The sequence below is a fragment of the Heptranchias perlo genome, chromosome 23 (assembly GCF_035084215.1).
Source record: "Heptranchias perlo isolate sHepPer1 chromosome 23, sHepPer1.hap1, whole genome shotgun sequence".
Taxonomy (NCBI): domain Eukaryota; kingdom Metazoa; phylum Chordata; class Chondrichthyes; order Hexanchiformes; family Hexanchidae; genus Heptranchias; species Heptranchias perlo.
In genome coordinates, this window is record NC_090347.1 from 51120319 (window position 1) to 51135281 (window position 14963).

Consider the following 14963-nt stretch of genomic DNA (forward strand, 5'->3'; position numbering starts at 1 on the left):
TAAAAGCGTCAGATTTTATCTTAAAATACAAGAACTTTTCGTGGTTCTTTTCAATTTTTGTTGGTTTTGATCTCATGAACTTGTTTCAGTCAGCCAGATCTTTCTTCTTCAAAGCAAAAAGATTTTATCTTCAAATACAAGAACTTTTCGTGGTTTTGTTGATTTTCAGCAAATGAACATATTTCAGCGAGGGAGAAGTTTTTTCTTTAATAGCGTCAGATTTTATCTTAAAATACAAGAACTTTTCGTGGTTTTGTTGATTTTCAGCAAATGAACATATTTCAGCGAGCGAGAAGTTTTTTCTTTAAAAGCGTCAGATTTTATCTTAAAATACAAGAACTTTTCGTGGTTCTTGTCAATTTTTGTTGATTTTCATCTTATGAACTTATTTCAGTCAGCTCGATCTTTCTTCTTCAAAGCAAAACGATTTTATATTCAAATACAAGAACTTTTCGTGGTTTTGTTGATTTTCAGCAAATGAACATATTTCAGCGAGCGAGAAGTTTTGTTTTTAATAGCGTCAGATTTTATCCTAAAATACAAGAACTTTTCGTGGTTCTTGTCAATTTTTGTTGGTTTTCATCCAATGAACTTATTTCAGTCAGCCAGATCTTTCTTCTTCAAAGCAAATAGATTTTATCTTCAAATACAAGAACTTTTCGTGGTTTTGTTGATTTTCAGCAAATGAACATATTTCAGCGAGGGAGAAGTTTTTTCTTTAATAGCGTCAGATTCTATCTTAAAATACAAGAACTTTTCGTGGTTGTTGTCAATTTTTGTTGGTTTTCATCCAATCAACTTATTTCAGTCAGCCAAATCTTTCTTCTTCCAAGCAAAAATATTTTATCTTCAAATACAAGAACTTTTCGTGGTTTTGTTGATTTTCAGTAAATGAACATATTTCAGCAAGCGAGAAGTTTTTTCTTTAATAGCGTCAGATTTTATCTTAAAATACAAGAACTTTTCGTGGTTCTTGTCAATTTTTGTTGGTTTTCATCCAATGAACTTATTTCAGTCAGCTAGATCTTTCTTCTTCAAAGCAAATAGATTTTATCTTCAAATACAAGAACTTTTCGTGGTTTTGTTGATTTTCAGCAAATGAACATATTTCAGCGAGCGAGAAGTTTTTTCTTTAAAAGCGTCAGATTTTATCTTAAAATACAAGAACTTTTCGTGGTTCTTTTCAATTTTTGTTGGTTTTGATCTCATGAACTTGTTTCAGTCAGCCAGATCTTTCTTCTTCAAAGCAAAAAGATTTTATCTTCAAATACAAGAACTTTTCGTGGTTTTGTTGATTTTCAGCAAATGAACATATTTCAGCGAGCGAGAAGTTTTGTTTTTAATAGCGTCAGATTTTATCCTAAAATACAAGAACTTTTCGTGGTTCTTGTCAATTTTTGTTGGTTTTCATCCAATGAACTTATTTCAGTCAGCCAGATCTTTCTTCTTCAAAGCAAATAGATTTTATCTTCAAATACAAGAACTTTTCGTGGTTTTGTTGATTTTCAGCAAATGAACATATTTCAGCGAGGGAGAAGTTTTTTCTTTAATAGCGTCAGATTCTATCTTAAAATACAAGAACTTTTCGTGGTTGTTGTCAATTTTTGTTGGTTTTCATCCAATCAACTTATTTCAGTCAGCCAGATCTTTCTTCTTCCAAGCAAAAATATTTTATCTTCAAATACAAGAACTTTTCGTGGTTTTGTTGATTTTCAGTAAATGAACATATTTCAGCAAGCGAGAAGTTTTTTCTTTAATAGCGTCAGATTTTATCTTAAAATACAAGAACTTTTCGTGGTTCTTGTCAATTTTTGTTGGTTTTCATCCAATGAACTTATTTCAGTCAGCTAGATCTTTCTTCTTCAAAGCAAATAGATTTTATCTTCAAATACAAGAACTTTTCGTGGTTTTGTTGATTTTCAGCAAATGAACATATTTCAGCGAGCGAGAAGTTTTTTCTTTAAAAGCGTCAGATTTTATCTTAAAATACAAGAACTTTTCGTGGTTCTTTTCAATTTTTGTTGGTTTTGATCTCATGAACTTGTTTCAGTCAGCCAGATCTTTCTTCTTCAAAGCAAAAAGATTTTATCTTCAAATACAAGAACTTTTCGTGGTTTTGTTGATTTTCAGCAAATGAACATATTTCAGCGAGGGAGAAGTTTTTTCTTTAATAGCGTCAGATTTTATCTTAAAATACAAGAACTTTTCGTGGTTTTGTTGATTTTCAGCAAATGAACATATTTCAGCGAGCGAGAAGTTTTTTCTTTAAAAGCGTCAGATTTTATCTTAAAATACAAGAACTTTTCGTGGTTCTTGTCAATTTTTGTTGATTTTCATCTTATGAACTTATTTCAGTCAGCTCGATCTTTCTTCTTCAAAGCAAAACGATTTTATATTCAAATACAAGAACTTTTTGTGGTTTTGTTGATTTTCAGCAAATGAACATATTTCAGCGAGGGAGAAGTTTTTTCTTTAATGGCGTCAGATTTTATCTTAAAATACAAGAACTTTTCGTGGTTCTTGTCAATTTTTGTTGGTTTTCATCCAATCAACTTATTTCAGTCAGCGAGATCTTTCTTCTTCAAAGCAAATAGATTTTATCTTCAAATACAAGAACTTTTCGTAGTTTTGTTGATTTTCAGCAAATGAACATATTTCAGCGAGGGAGAAGTTTTTTCTTTAATAGCGTCAGATTCTATCTTAAAATACAAGAACTTTTCGTGGTTGTTGTCAATTTTTGTTGGTTTTCATCCAATCAACTTATTTCAGTCAGCTAGATCTTTCTTCTTCCAAGCAAAAATATTTTATCTTCAAATACAAGAACTTTTCGTGGTTTTGTTGATTTTCAGCAAATGAACATATTTCAGCGAGCGAGAAGTTTTTTCTTTAAAAGCGTCAGTTTTTATCTTAAAATACAAGAACTTTTCGTGGTTCTTTTCAATTTTTGTTGGTTTTGATCTCATGAACTTGTTTCAGTCAGCTAGATCTTTCTTCTTCAAAGCAAAAAGATTTTATCTTCAAATACAAGAACTTTTCGTGGTTTTGTTGATTTTCAGCAAATGAACATATTTCAGCGAGCGAGAAGTTTTGTTTTTAATAGCGTCAGATTTTATCCTAAAATACAAGAAGTTTTCGTGGTTCTTGTCAATTCTTGTTGATTTTCATCTCATGAACTTATTTCAGTCAGCAAGAACTTTCTTCTTCAAAGCAAAAAGATTTTATCTTCAAATACAAGAACTTTTCGTGGTTTTGTTGATTTTCAGCAAATGAACATATTTCAGCGAGGGAGAAGTTTTTTCTTTAATAGCGTCAGATTTTATCTTAAAATACAAGAACTTTTCGTGGTTTTGTTGATTTTCAGCAAATGAATATATTTCAGCGAGCGAGAAGTTTTTTCTTTAAAAGCGTCAGATTTTATCTTAAAATACAAGAACTTTTCGTGGTTCTTGTCAATTTTTGTTTATTTTCATCTTATGAACTTATTTCAGTCAGCTAGATCTTTCTTCTTCAAAGCAAAAAGATTTTATCTTCAAATACAAGAACTTTTTGTGGTTTTGTTGATTTTCAGCAAATGAACATGTTTCAGCGATCTGGAAGTTTTTTCTTCAATGGCGTCAGATTTTATCTTAAAATACAAGAACTTTTCGTGGTTCTTGTCAATTTTTGTTGGTTTTCATCTTATGAAATTATTTCAGTCGCTAGATCTTTCTTCTTCAAAGCAAAAGGATTTTATCTTCAAATACAAGAACTTTTCGTGGTTTTGTTGATTTTCAGCAAATGAACATATTTCAGCGAGCTCGAAGTTTTTTCTTTAATAGCGTAAGATTTTATCTTAAAATACAAGAACTTTTCGTGGTTCTTGTCAATTTTTGTTGGTTTTCATCCAATGAACTTATTTCAGTCAGCTAGATCTTTCATCTTCAAAGCAAATAGATTTTATCTTCAAATACAAGAACTTTTCGTGGTTTTGTTGATTTTCAGCAAATGAACATATTTCAGCGAGGGAGAAGTTTTTTCTTTAATAGCGTCAGATTCTATCTTAAAATACAAGAACTTTTCGTGGTTGTTGTCAATTTTTGTTGGTTTTCATCCAATCAACTTATTTCAGTCAGCTAGATCTTTCTTCTTCCAAGCAAAAATATTTTATCTTCAAATACAAGAACTTTTCGTGGTTTTGTTGATTTTCAGTAAATGAACATATTTCAGCAAGCGAGAAGTTTTTTCTTTAATAGCGTCAGATTTTATCTTAAAATACAAGAACTTTTCGTGGTTCTTGTCAATTTTTGTTGGTTTTCATCCAATGAACTTATTTCAGTCAGCTAGATCTTTCTTCTTCAAAGCAAATAGATTTTATCTTCAAATACAAGAACTTTTCGTGGTTTTGTTGATTTTCAGCAAATGAACATATTTCAGCGAGCGAGAAGTTTTGTTTTTAATAGCGTCAGATTTTATCCTAAAATACAAGAAGTTTTCGTGGTTCTTGTCAATTCTTGTTGATTTTCATCTCATGAACTTATTTCAGTCAGCAAGAACTTTCTTCTTCAAAGCAAAAAGATTTTATCTTCAAATACAAGAACTTTTCGTGGTTTTGTTGATTTTCAGCAAATGAACATATTTCAGCGAGCGAGAAGTTTTTTCTTTAAAAGCGTCAGATTTTATCTTAAAATACAAGAACTTTTCGTGGTTCTTGTCAATTTTTGTTTATTTTCATCTTATGAACTTATTTCAGTCAGCTAGATCTTTCTTCTTCAAAGCAAAAAGATTTTATCTTCAAATACAAGAACTTTTTGTGGTTTTGTTGATTTTCAGCAAATGAACATATTTCAGCGAGGGAGAAGTTTTTTCTTCAATGGCGTCAGATTTTATCTTAAAATACAAGAACTTTTCGTGGTTCTTGTCAATTTTTGTTGGTTTTCATCCAATGAACTTATTTCAGTCAGCAAGATCTTTCTTCTTGAAAGCAAAAAGATTTTATCTTCAAATACAAGAACTTTTCGTGGTTTTGTTGATTTTCAGCAAATGAACATATTTCAGCGAGCGAGAAGTTTTTTCTTTAATAGCGTCAGATTCTATCTTAAAATACAAGAACTTTTCGTGGTTGTTGTCAATTTTTGTTGGTTTTCATCCAATGAACTTATTTCAGTCAGCAAGATCTTTCTTCTTGAAAGCAAAAAGATTTTATCTTCAAATACAAGAACTTTTCGTGGTTTTGTTGATTTTCAGCAAATGAACATATTTCAGCGAGGGAGAAGTTTTTTCTTTAATAGCGTCAGATTTTATCTTAAAATACAAGAACTTTTCGTGGTTCTTGTCAATTTTTGTTGGTTTTCATCCAATGAACTTATTTCAGTCAGCTAGATCTTTCTTCTTCAAAGCAAATAGATTTTATCTTCAAATACAAGAACTTTTCGTGGTTTTGTTGATTTTCAGCAAATGAACATATTTCAGCGAGCGAGAAGTTTTGTTTTTAATAGCGTCAGATTTTATCCTAAAATACAAGAAGTTTTCGTGGTTCTTGTCAATTCTTGTTGATTTTCATCTCATGAACTTATTTCAGTCAGCAAGAACTTTCTTCTTCAAAGCAAAAAGATTTTATCTTCAAATACAAGAACTTTTCGTGGTTTTGTTGATTTTCAGCAAATGAACATATTTCAGCGAGCGAGAAGTTTTTTCTTTAAAAGCGTCAGATTTTATCTTAAAATACAAGAACTTTTCGTGGTTCTTGTCAATTTTTGTTTATTTTCATCTTATGAACTTATTTCAGTCAGCTAGATCTTTCTTCTTCAAAGCAAAAAGATTTTATCTTCAAATACAAGAACTTTTTGTGGTTTTGTTGATTTTCAGCAAATGAACATATTTCAGCGAGGGAGAAGTTTTTTCTTCAATGGCGTCAGATTTTATCTTAAAATACAAGAACTTTTCGTGGTTCTTGTCAATTTTTGTTGGTTTTCATCCAATGAACTTATTTCAGTCAGCAAGATCTTTCTTCTTGAAAGCAAAAAGATTTTATCTTCAAATACAAGAACTTTTCGTGGTTTTGTTGATTTTCAGCAAATGAACATATTTCAGCGAGCGAGAAGTTTTTTCTTTAAAAGCGTCAGATTTTATCTTAAAATACAAGAACTTTTCGTGGTTCTTTTCAATCTTTGTTGGTTTTGATCTCATGAACTTGTTTCAGTCAGCTAGATCTTTCTTCTTCAAAGCAAAAAGATTTTATCTTCAAATACAAGAACTTTTCGTGGTTTTGTTGATTTTCAGCAAATGAACATATTTCAGCGAGCGAGAAGTTTTGTTTTTAATAGCGTCAGATTTTATCCAAAAATACAAGAAGTTTTCGTGGTTCTTGTCAATTCTTGTTGATTTTCATCTCATGAACTTATTTCAGTCAGCAAGAACTTTCTTCTTCAAAGCAAAAAGATTTTATCTTCAAATACAAGAACTTTTCGTGGTTTTGTTGATTTTCAGCAAATGAACATATTTCAGCGAGCGAGAAGTTTTTTCTTTAATAGCGTAAGATTTTATCTTAAAATACAAGAACTTTTCGTGGTTCTTGTCAATTTTTCTTGGTTTTCATCCAAATGGACTTATTTCAGTCAGCTTGATCTTTCTTCTTCAAAGCAAAAAGATTTTATCTTCAAATACAAGAACTTTTCATGGTTTTGTTGATTTTCAGCAAATGAACATATTTCAGTGAGCGAGAAGTTTTTTCTTTAATAGCGTCAGATTTTATCTTAAAATACAAGAACTTTTCGTGGTTCTTGTCAATTTCTGTTGGTTTTCATCCAATGAACTTATTTCAGTGAGCTAGATCTTTCTTCTTCAAAGCAAATAGATTTTATCTTCAAATACAAGAACTTTTCGTGGTTTTGTTGATTTTCAGCAAATGAACATATTTCAGCGAGCGAGAAGTTTTTTCTTTAAAAGCGTCAGATTTTATCTTAAAATACAAGAACTTTTCGTGGTTCTTTTCAATTTTTGTTGGTTTTGATCTCATGAACTTGTTTCAGTCAGCCAGATCTTTCTTCTTCAAAGCAAAAAGATTTTATCTTCAAATACAAGAACTTTTCGTGGTTTTGTTGATTTTCAGCAAATGAACATATTTCAGCGAGGGAGAAGTTTTTTCTTTAATAGCGTCAGATTTTATCTTAAAATACAAGAACTTTTCATGGTTTTGTTGATTTTCAGCAAATGAACATATTTCAGCGAGCGAGAAGTTTTTTCTTTAAAAGCGTCAGATTTTATCTTAAAATACAAGAACTTTTCGTGGTTCTTGTCAATTTTTGTTGATTTTCATCTTATGAACTTATTTCAGTCAGCTCGATCTTTCTTCTTCAAAGCAAAAAGATTTTATCTTCAAATACAAGAACTTTTTGTGGTTTTGTTGATTTTCAGCAAATGAACATATTTCAGCGAGGGAGAAGTTTTTTCTTTAATGGCGTCAGATTTTATCTTAAAATACAAGAACTTTTCGTGGTTCTTGTCAATTTTTGTTGGTTTTCATCCAATGAACTTATTTCAGTCAGCAAGATCTTTCTTCTTGAAAGCAAAAAGATTTTATCTTCAAATACAAGAACTTTTCGTGGTTTTGTTGATTTTCAGCAAATGAACATGTTTCAGCGATCTGGAAGTTTTTTCTTTAATAGCGTCAGATTTTATCTTAAAATACAAGAACTTTTCGTGGTTCATGTCAATTTTTGTTGGTTTTCATCTTATGAAATTATTTCAGTCGCTCGATCTTTCTTCTTCAAAGCAAAAGGATTTTATCTTCAAATACAAGAACTTTTCGTGGTTTTGTTGATTTTCAGCAAATGAACATATTTCAGTAAGCTAGAAGTTTTTTCTTTAACAGCGTAACATTTTATCTTAAAATACAAGAACTTTTCGTGGTTCTTGTCAATTTTTGTTGGTTTTCATCCAATCAACTTATTTCAGTCAGCCAGATCTTTCTTCTTCAAAGCAAATAGATTTTATCTTCAAATACAAGAACTTTTCGTAGTTTTGTTGATTTTCAGCAAATGAACATATTTCAGCGAGGGAGAAGTTTTTTCTTTAATAGCGTCAGATTCTATCTTAAAATACAAGAACTTTTCGTGGTTTTGTTGATTTTCAGCAAATGAACATATTTCAGCGAGCGAGAAGTTTTTTCTTTAAAAGCGTCAGATTTTATCTTAAAATACAAGAACTTTTCGTGGTTCTTGTCAATTTTTGTTTATTTTCATCTTATGAACTTATTTCAGTCAGCTAGATCTTTCTTCTTCAAAGCAAAAAGATTTTATCTTCAAATACAAGAACTTTTTGTGGTTTTGTTGATTTTCAGCAAATGAACATGTTTCAGCGATCTGGAAGATTTTTCTTCAATAGCGTCAGATTTTATCTTAAAATACAAGAACTTTTCGTGGTTCTTGTCAATTTTTGTTGGTTTTCATCTTATGAAATTATTTCAGTCGCTAGATCTTTCTTCTTCAAAGCAAAAGGATTTTATCTTCAAATACAAGAACTTTTCGTGGTTTTGTTGATTTTCAGCAAATGAACATATTTCAGCGAGCTAGAAGTTTTTTCTTTAATAGCGTAAGATTTTATCTTAAAATACAAGAACTTTTCATGGTTTTGTTGATTTTCAGCAAATGAACATATTTCAGCGAGCGAGAAGTTTTTTCTTTAAAAGCGTCAGATTTTATCTTAAAATACAAGAACTTTTCGTGGTTCTTGTCAATTTTTGTTGATTTTCATCTTATGAACTTATTTCAGTCAGCTCGATCTTTCTTCTTCAAAGCAAAAAGATTTTATCTTCAAATACAAGAACTTTTTGTGGTTTTGTTGATTTTCAGCAAATGAAGATATTTCAGCGAGGGAGAAGTTTTTTCTTTAATGGCGTCAGATTTTATCTTAAAATACAAGAACTTTTCGTGGTTCTTGTCAATTTTGGTTGGTTTTCATCCAATGAACTTATTTCAGTCAGCAAGATCTTTCTTCTTGAAAGCAAAAAGATTTTATCTTCAAATACAAGAACTTTTCGTGGTTTTGTTGATTTTCAGCAAATGAACATGTTTCAGCGATCTGGAAGTTTTTTCTTTAATAGCGTCAGATTTTATCTTAAAATACAAGAACTTTTCGTGGTTCATGTCAATTTTTGTTGGTTTTCATCTTATGAAATTATTTCAGTCGCTCGATCTTTCTTCTTCAAAGCAAAAGGATTTTATCTTCAAATACAAGAACTTTTCGTGGTTTTGTTGATTTTCAGCAAATGAACATATTTCAGTAAGCTAGAAGTTTTTTCTTTAACAGCGTAACATTTTATCTTAAAATACAAGAACTTTTCGTGGTTCTTGTCAATTTTTGTTGGTTTTCATCCAATCAACTTATTTCAGTCAGCCAGATCTTTCTTCTTCAAAGCAAATAGATTTTATCTTCAAATACAAGAACTTTTCGTAGTTTTGTTGATTTTCAGCAAATGAACATATTTCAGCGAGGGAGAAGTTTTTTCTTTAATAGCGTCAGATTCTATCTTAAAATACAAGAACTTTTCGTGGTTTTGTTGATTTTCAGCAAATGAACATATTTCAGCGAGCGAGAAGTTTTTTCTTTAAAAGCGTCAGATTTTATCTTAAAATACAAGAACTTTTCGTGGTTCTTGTCAATTTTTGTTTATTTTCATCTTATGAACTTATTTCAGTCAGCTAGATCTTTCTTCTTCAAAGCAAAAAGATTTTATCTTCAAATACAAGAACTTTTTGTGGTTTTGTTGATTTTCAGCAAATGAACATGTTTCAGCGATCTGGAAGATTTTTCTTCAATAGCGTCAGATTTTATCTTAAAATACAAGAACTTTTCGTGGTTCTTGTCAATTTTTGTTGGTTTTCATCTTATGAAATTATTTCAGTCGCTAGATCTTTCTTCTTCAAAGCAAAAGGATTTTATCTTCAAATACAAGAACTTTTCGTGGTTTTGTTGATTTTCAGCAAATGAACATATTTCAGCGAGCTAGAAGTTTTTTCTTTAATAGCGTAAGATTTTATCTTAAAATACAAGAACTTTTCGTGGTTCTTGTCAATTTTTGTTGGTTTTCATCCAATGAACTTATTTCAGTCAGCTAGATCTTTCTTCTTCAAAGCAAATAGATTTTATCTTCAAATACAAGAACTTTTCGTGGTTTTGTTGATTTTCAGCAAATGAACATATTTCAGCGAGGGAGAAGTTTTTTCTTTAATAGCGTCAGATTCTATCTTAAAATACAAGAACTTTTCGTGGTTGTTGTCAATTTTTGTTGGTTTTCATCCAATCAACTTATTTCAGTCAGCCAGATCTTTCTTCTTCCAAGCAAAAAGATTTTATCTTCAAATACAAGAACTTTTCGTGGTTTTGTTGATTTTCAGTAAATGAACATATTTCAGCAAGCGAGAAGTTTTTTCTTTAATAGCGTCAGATTTTATCTTAAAATACAAGAACTTTTCGTGGTTCTTTTCAATTTTTGTTGGTTTTCATCCAATGAACTTATTTCAGTCAGCTCGATCTTTCTTCTTCAAAGCAAATAGATTTTATCTTCAAATACAAGAACTTTTCGTGGTTTTGTTGATTTTCAGCAAATGAACATATTTCAGCGAGCGAGAAGTTTTTTCTTCAAAAGCGTCAGATTTTATCTTAAAATACAAGAACTTTTCGTGGTTCTTTTCAATTTTTGTTGGTTTTGATCTCATGAACTTGTTTCAGTCAGCCAGATCTTTCTTCTTCAAAGCAAAAAGATTTTATCTTCAAATACAAGTTCATTGGATGAATTCCAACAAGAATTGACAAGAACTACGAAAAGTTCTTGTATTTTAAGATAAAATCTGATAGAATCTGATTTTCAGCAAATGAACATATTTCAGCGAGCGAGAAGTTTTGTTTTTAATTGCGTCAGATTTTATCCTAAAATACAAGAAGTTTTCGTGGTTCTTGTCAATTCTTGTTGATTTTCATCTCATGAACTTATTTCAGTCAGCTGGATGATTCTTCTTCAAAGCAAAAAGATTTTATCTTCAAATACAAGAACTTTTCGTGGTTTTGTTGATTTTCAGCAAATGAAAATATTTCAGCGAGCGAGAAGTTTTTTCTTTAATAGCGTCAGATTTTATCTTAAAATACAAGAACTTTTCGTGGTTCTTGTCAATTCTTGTTGGTTTTCATCCAATGAACTTATTTCAGTCAGCTTGATCTTTCTTCCTCAAAGCAAAAAGATTTTATCTTAAAATACAAGAACTTTTCGTGGTTTTGTTGATTTTCAGCAAATGAACATATTTCAGTGAGCGAGAACTTTTTTTCTTTGATAGCGTCAGATTTTATCTGAAAATACAAGAACTTTTCGTGGTTCTTGTCAATTTTTGTTGGTTTTCATCCAATGAACTTATTTCAGTCAGCTAGATCTTTCTTCTTCAAAGCAAAAAGATTTTATCTTCAAATACAAGAACTTTTCGTGGTTTTGATGATTTTTAGCAAATGAATATATTTCAGCGAGCGAGCAGTTTTTTCTTAAATAGCGTCAGATTTTATCCTAAAATACAAGAACTTTTCGTGGTTCATGTCAATTTTTGTTGTTTTTCATCCAATGAACTTATTTCATTCAGCTAGATCTTTCTTCTTCAAAGCAAAAAGATTTTATCTTCAAATACAATAACTTTTCGTGGTTTTGTTGATTTTCAGCAAATGAACATATTTCAGCGAGCGAGAAGTTTTTTCTTTAAAAGCGTCAGATTTTATCTTAAAATACAAGAACTTTTCGTGGTTCTTGTCAATTTTTGTTGGTTTTCATCCAATGAACTTATTTCAGTCAGCAAGATCTTTCTTCTTGAAAGCAAAAAGATTTTATCTTGAAATACAAGAACTTTTCGTGGTATTGTTGATTTTCAGCAAATGAACATATTTCAGCGAGCTGGAAGTTTTTTCTTTAATAGCGTCAGATTTTATCTTAAAATACAAGAACTTTTCGTGGTTCTTGTCAATTTTTGTTGGTTTTCATCTTATGAACTTATTTCAGTCAGCGAGGTCTTTCTTCATCAAAGCAAAAAGATTTTATCTTCAAATACAAGAACTTTTCGTGGTTTTGTTGATTTTTAGCAAATGAACATATTTCAGCGAGCGAGAAGTTTTTTCGTTAATAGCGTCAGATTTTATCGTAAAATACAAGAACTTTTCGTGGTTCTTGTCAATTTTTGTTGGTTTTCATCCAATGAACTTATTTCAGTCAGCGAGATCTTTCTTCTTCAAAGCAAAAAGATTTTATGTTCAAATACATGAACTTTTCGTGGTTTTGTTCATTTTCAGCAAATGAACATATTCCAGCGAGTGAGAAGTTTTTTCTTTAAAAGCGTCAGATTTTATCTTAAAATACAAGAACTTTTCGTGGTTGTTGTCAATTTTTGTTGGTTTTCATCCAATCAACTTATTTCAGTCAGCTCGATCTTTCTTCTTCCAAGCAAAAATATTTTATCTTCAAATACAAGAACTTTTCGTGGTTTTGTTGATTTTCAGTAAATAAACATATTTCAGCAAGCGAGAAGTTTTTTCTTTAATAGCGTCAGATTTTATCTTAAAAGACAAGAACTTTTCGTGGTTCTTGTCAATTTCTGTTGGTTTTCATCCAATGAACTTATTTCAGTCAGCTAGATCTTTCTTCTTCAAAGCAAATAGATTTTATCTTCAAATACAAGAACTTTTTGTGGTTTTGTTGATTTTCAGCAAATGAACATATTTCAGCGAGCGAGAAGTTTTTTCTTTAAAAGCGTCAGATTTTATCTTAAAATACAAGAACTTTTCGTGGTTCTTTTCAATTTTTGTTGGTTTTGATCTCATGAACTTGTTTCAGTCAGCCAGATCTTTCTTCTTCAAAGCAAAAAGATTTTATCTTCAAATACAAGAACTTTTCGTGGTTTTGTTGATTTTCAGCAAATGAACATGTTTCAGCGATCTGGAAGTTTTTTCTTTAATAGCGTCAGATTTTATCTTAAAATACAAGAACTTTTCGTGGTTCTTGTCAATTTTTGTTGGTTTTCATCTTATGAAATTATTTCAGTCGCTCGATCTTTCTTCTTCAAAGCAAAAGGATTTTATCTTCAAATACAAGAACTTTTCGTGGTTTTGTTGATTTTCAGCAAATGAACATATTTCAGCGAGCTAGAAGTTTTTTCTTTAACAGCGTAACATTTTATCTTAAAATACAAGAACTTTTCGTGGTTCTTGTCAATTTTTGTTGGTTTTCATCCAATCAACTTATTTCAGTCAGCCAGATCTTTCTTCTTCAAAGCAAATAGATTTTATCTTCAAATACAAGAACTTTTCGTAGTTTTGTTGATTTTCAGCAAATGAACATATTTCAGCGAGGGAGAAGTTTTTTCTTTAATAGCGTCAGATTCTATCTTAAAATACAAGAACTTTTCGTGGTTGTTGTCAATTTTTGTTTGTTTTCATCGAATCAACTTATTTCAGTCAGCTAGATCTTTCTGCTTCCAAGCAAAAATATTTTATCTTCAAATACAAGAACTTTTCGTGGTTTTGTTGATTTTCAGCAAATGAACATATTTCAGCGAGCGAGAAGTTTTTTCTTTAAAAGCGTCAGATTTTATCTTAAAATACAAGAACTTTTCGTGGTTCTTTTCAATTTTTGTTGGTTTTGATCTCATGAACTTGTTTCAGTCAGCTAGATCTTTCTTCTTCAAAGTAAAAAGATTTTATCTTCAAATACAAGAACTTTTCGTGGTTTTGTTGATTTTCAGCAAATGAACATATTTCAGCGAGCGAGAAGTTTTGTTTTTAATAGCGTCAGATTTTATCCTAAAATACAAGAAGTTTTCGTGGTTCTTGTCAATTCTTGTTGATTTTCATCTCATGAACTTATTTCAGTCAGCAAGAACTTTCTTCTTCAAAGCAAAAAGATTTTATCTTCAAATACAAGAACTTTTCGTGGTTTTGTTGATTTTCAGCAAATGAACATATTTCAGCGAGGGAGAAGTTTTTTCTTTGATAGCGTCAGATTTTATCTTAAAATACAAGAACTTTTCGTGGTTTTGTTGATTTTCAGCAAATGAACATATTTCAGCGAGCGAGAAGTTTTTTCTTTAAAAGCGTCAGATTTTATCTTCAAATACAAGAACTTTTCGTGGTTTTGTTGATTTTCAGCAAATGAACATATTTCAGCGAGCTAGCAGTTTTTTCTTTAATAGCGTAAGATTTTATCTTAAAATACAAGAACTTTTCGTGGTTCTTGTCAATTTTTGTTGGTTTTCATCCAATGAACTTATTTCAGTCAGCTAGATCTTTCTTCTTCAAAGCAAATAGATTTTATCTTCAAATACAAGAACTTTTCGTGGTTTTGTTGATTTTCAGCAAATGAACATATTTCAGCGAGGGAGAAGTTTTTTCTTTAATAGCGTCAGATTCTATCTTAAAATACAAGAACTTTTCGTGGTTGTTGTCAATTTTTGTTGGTTTTCATCCAAATGGACTTATTTCAGTCAGCTAGATCTTTCTTCTTCCAAGCAAAAATATTTTATCTTCAAATACAAGAACTTTTCGTGGTTTTGTTGATTTTCAGTAAATGAACATATTTCAGCAAGCGAGAAGTTTTTTCTTTAATAGCGTCAGATTTTATCTTAAAATACAAGAACTTTTCGTGGTTCTTGTCAATTTTTGTTGGTTTTCATCCAATGAACTTATTTCAGTCAGCTAGATCTTTCTTCTTCAAAGCAAATAGATTTTATCTTCAAATACAAGAACTTTTCGTGGTTTTGTTGATTTTCAGCAAATGAACATATTTCAGCGAGCGAGAAGTTTTTTCTTTAAAAGCGTCAGATTTTATCTTAAAATACAAGAACTTTTCGTGGTTCTTTTCAATTTTTGTTGGTTTTGATCTCATGAACTTGTTTCAGTCAGCCAGATCTTTCTTCTTCAAAGCAAAAAGATTTTATCTTCAAATACAAGTTCATTGGATGAAT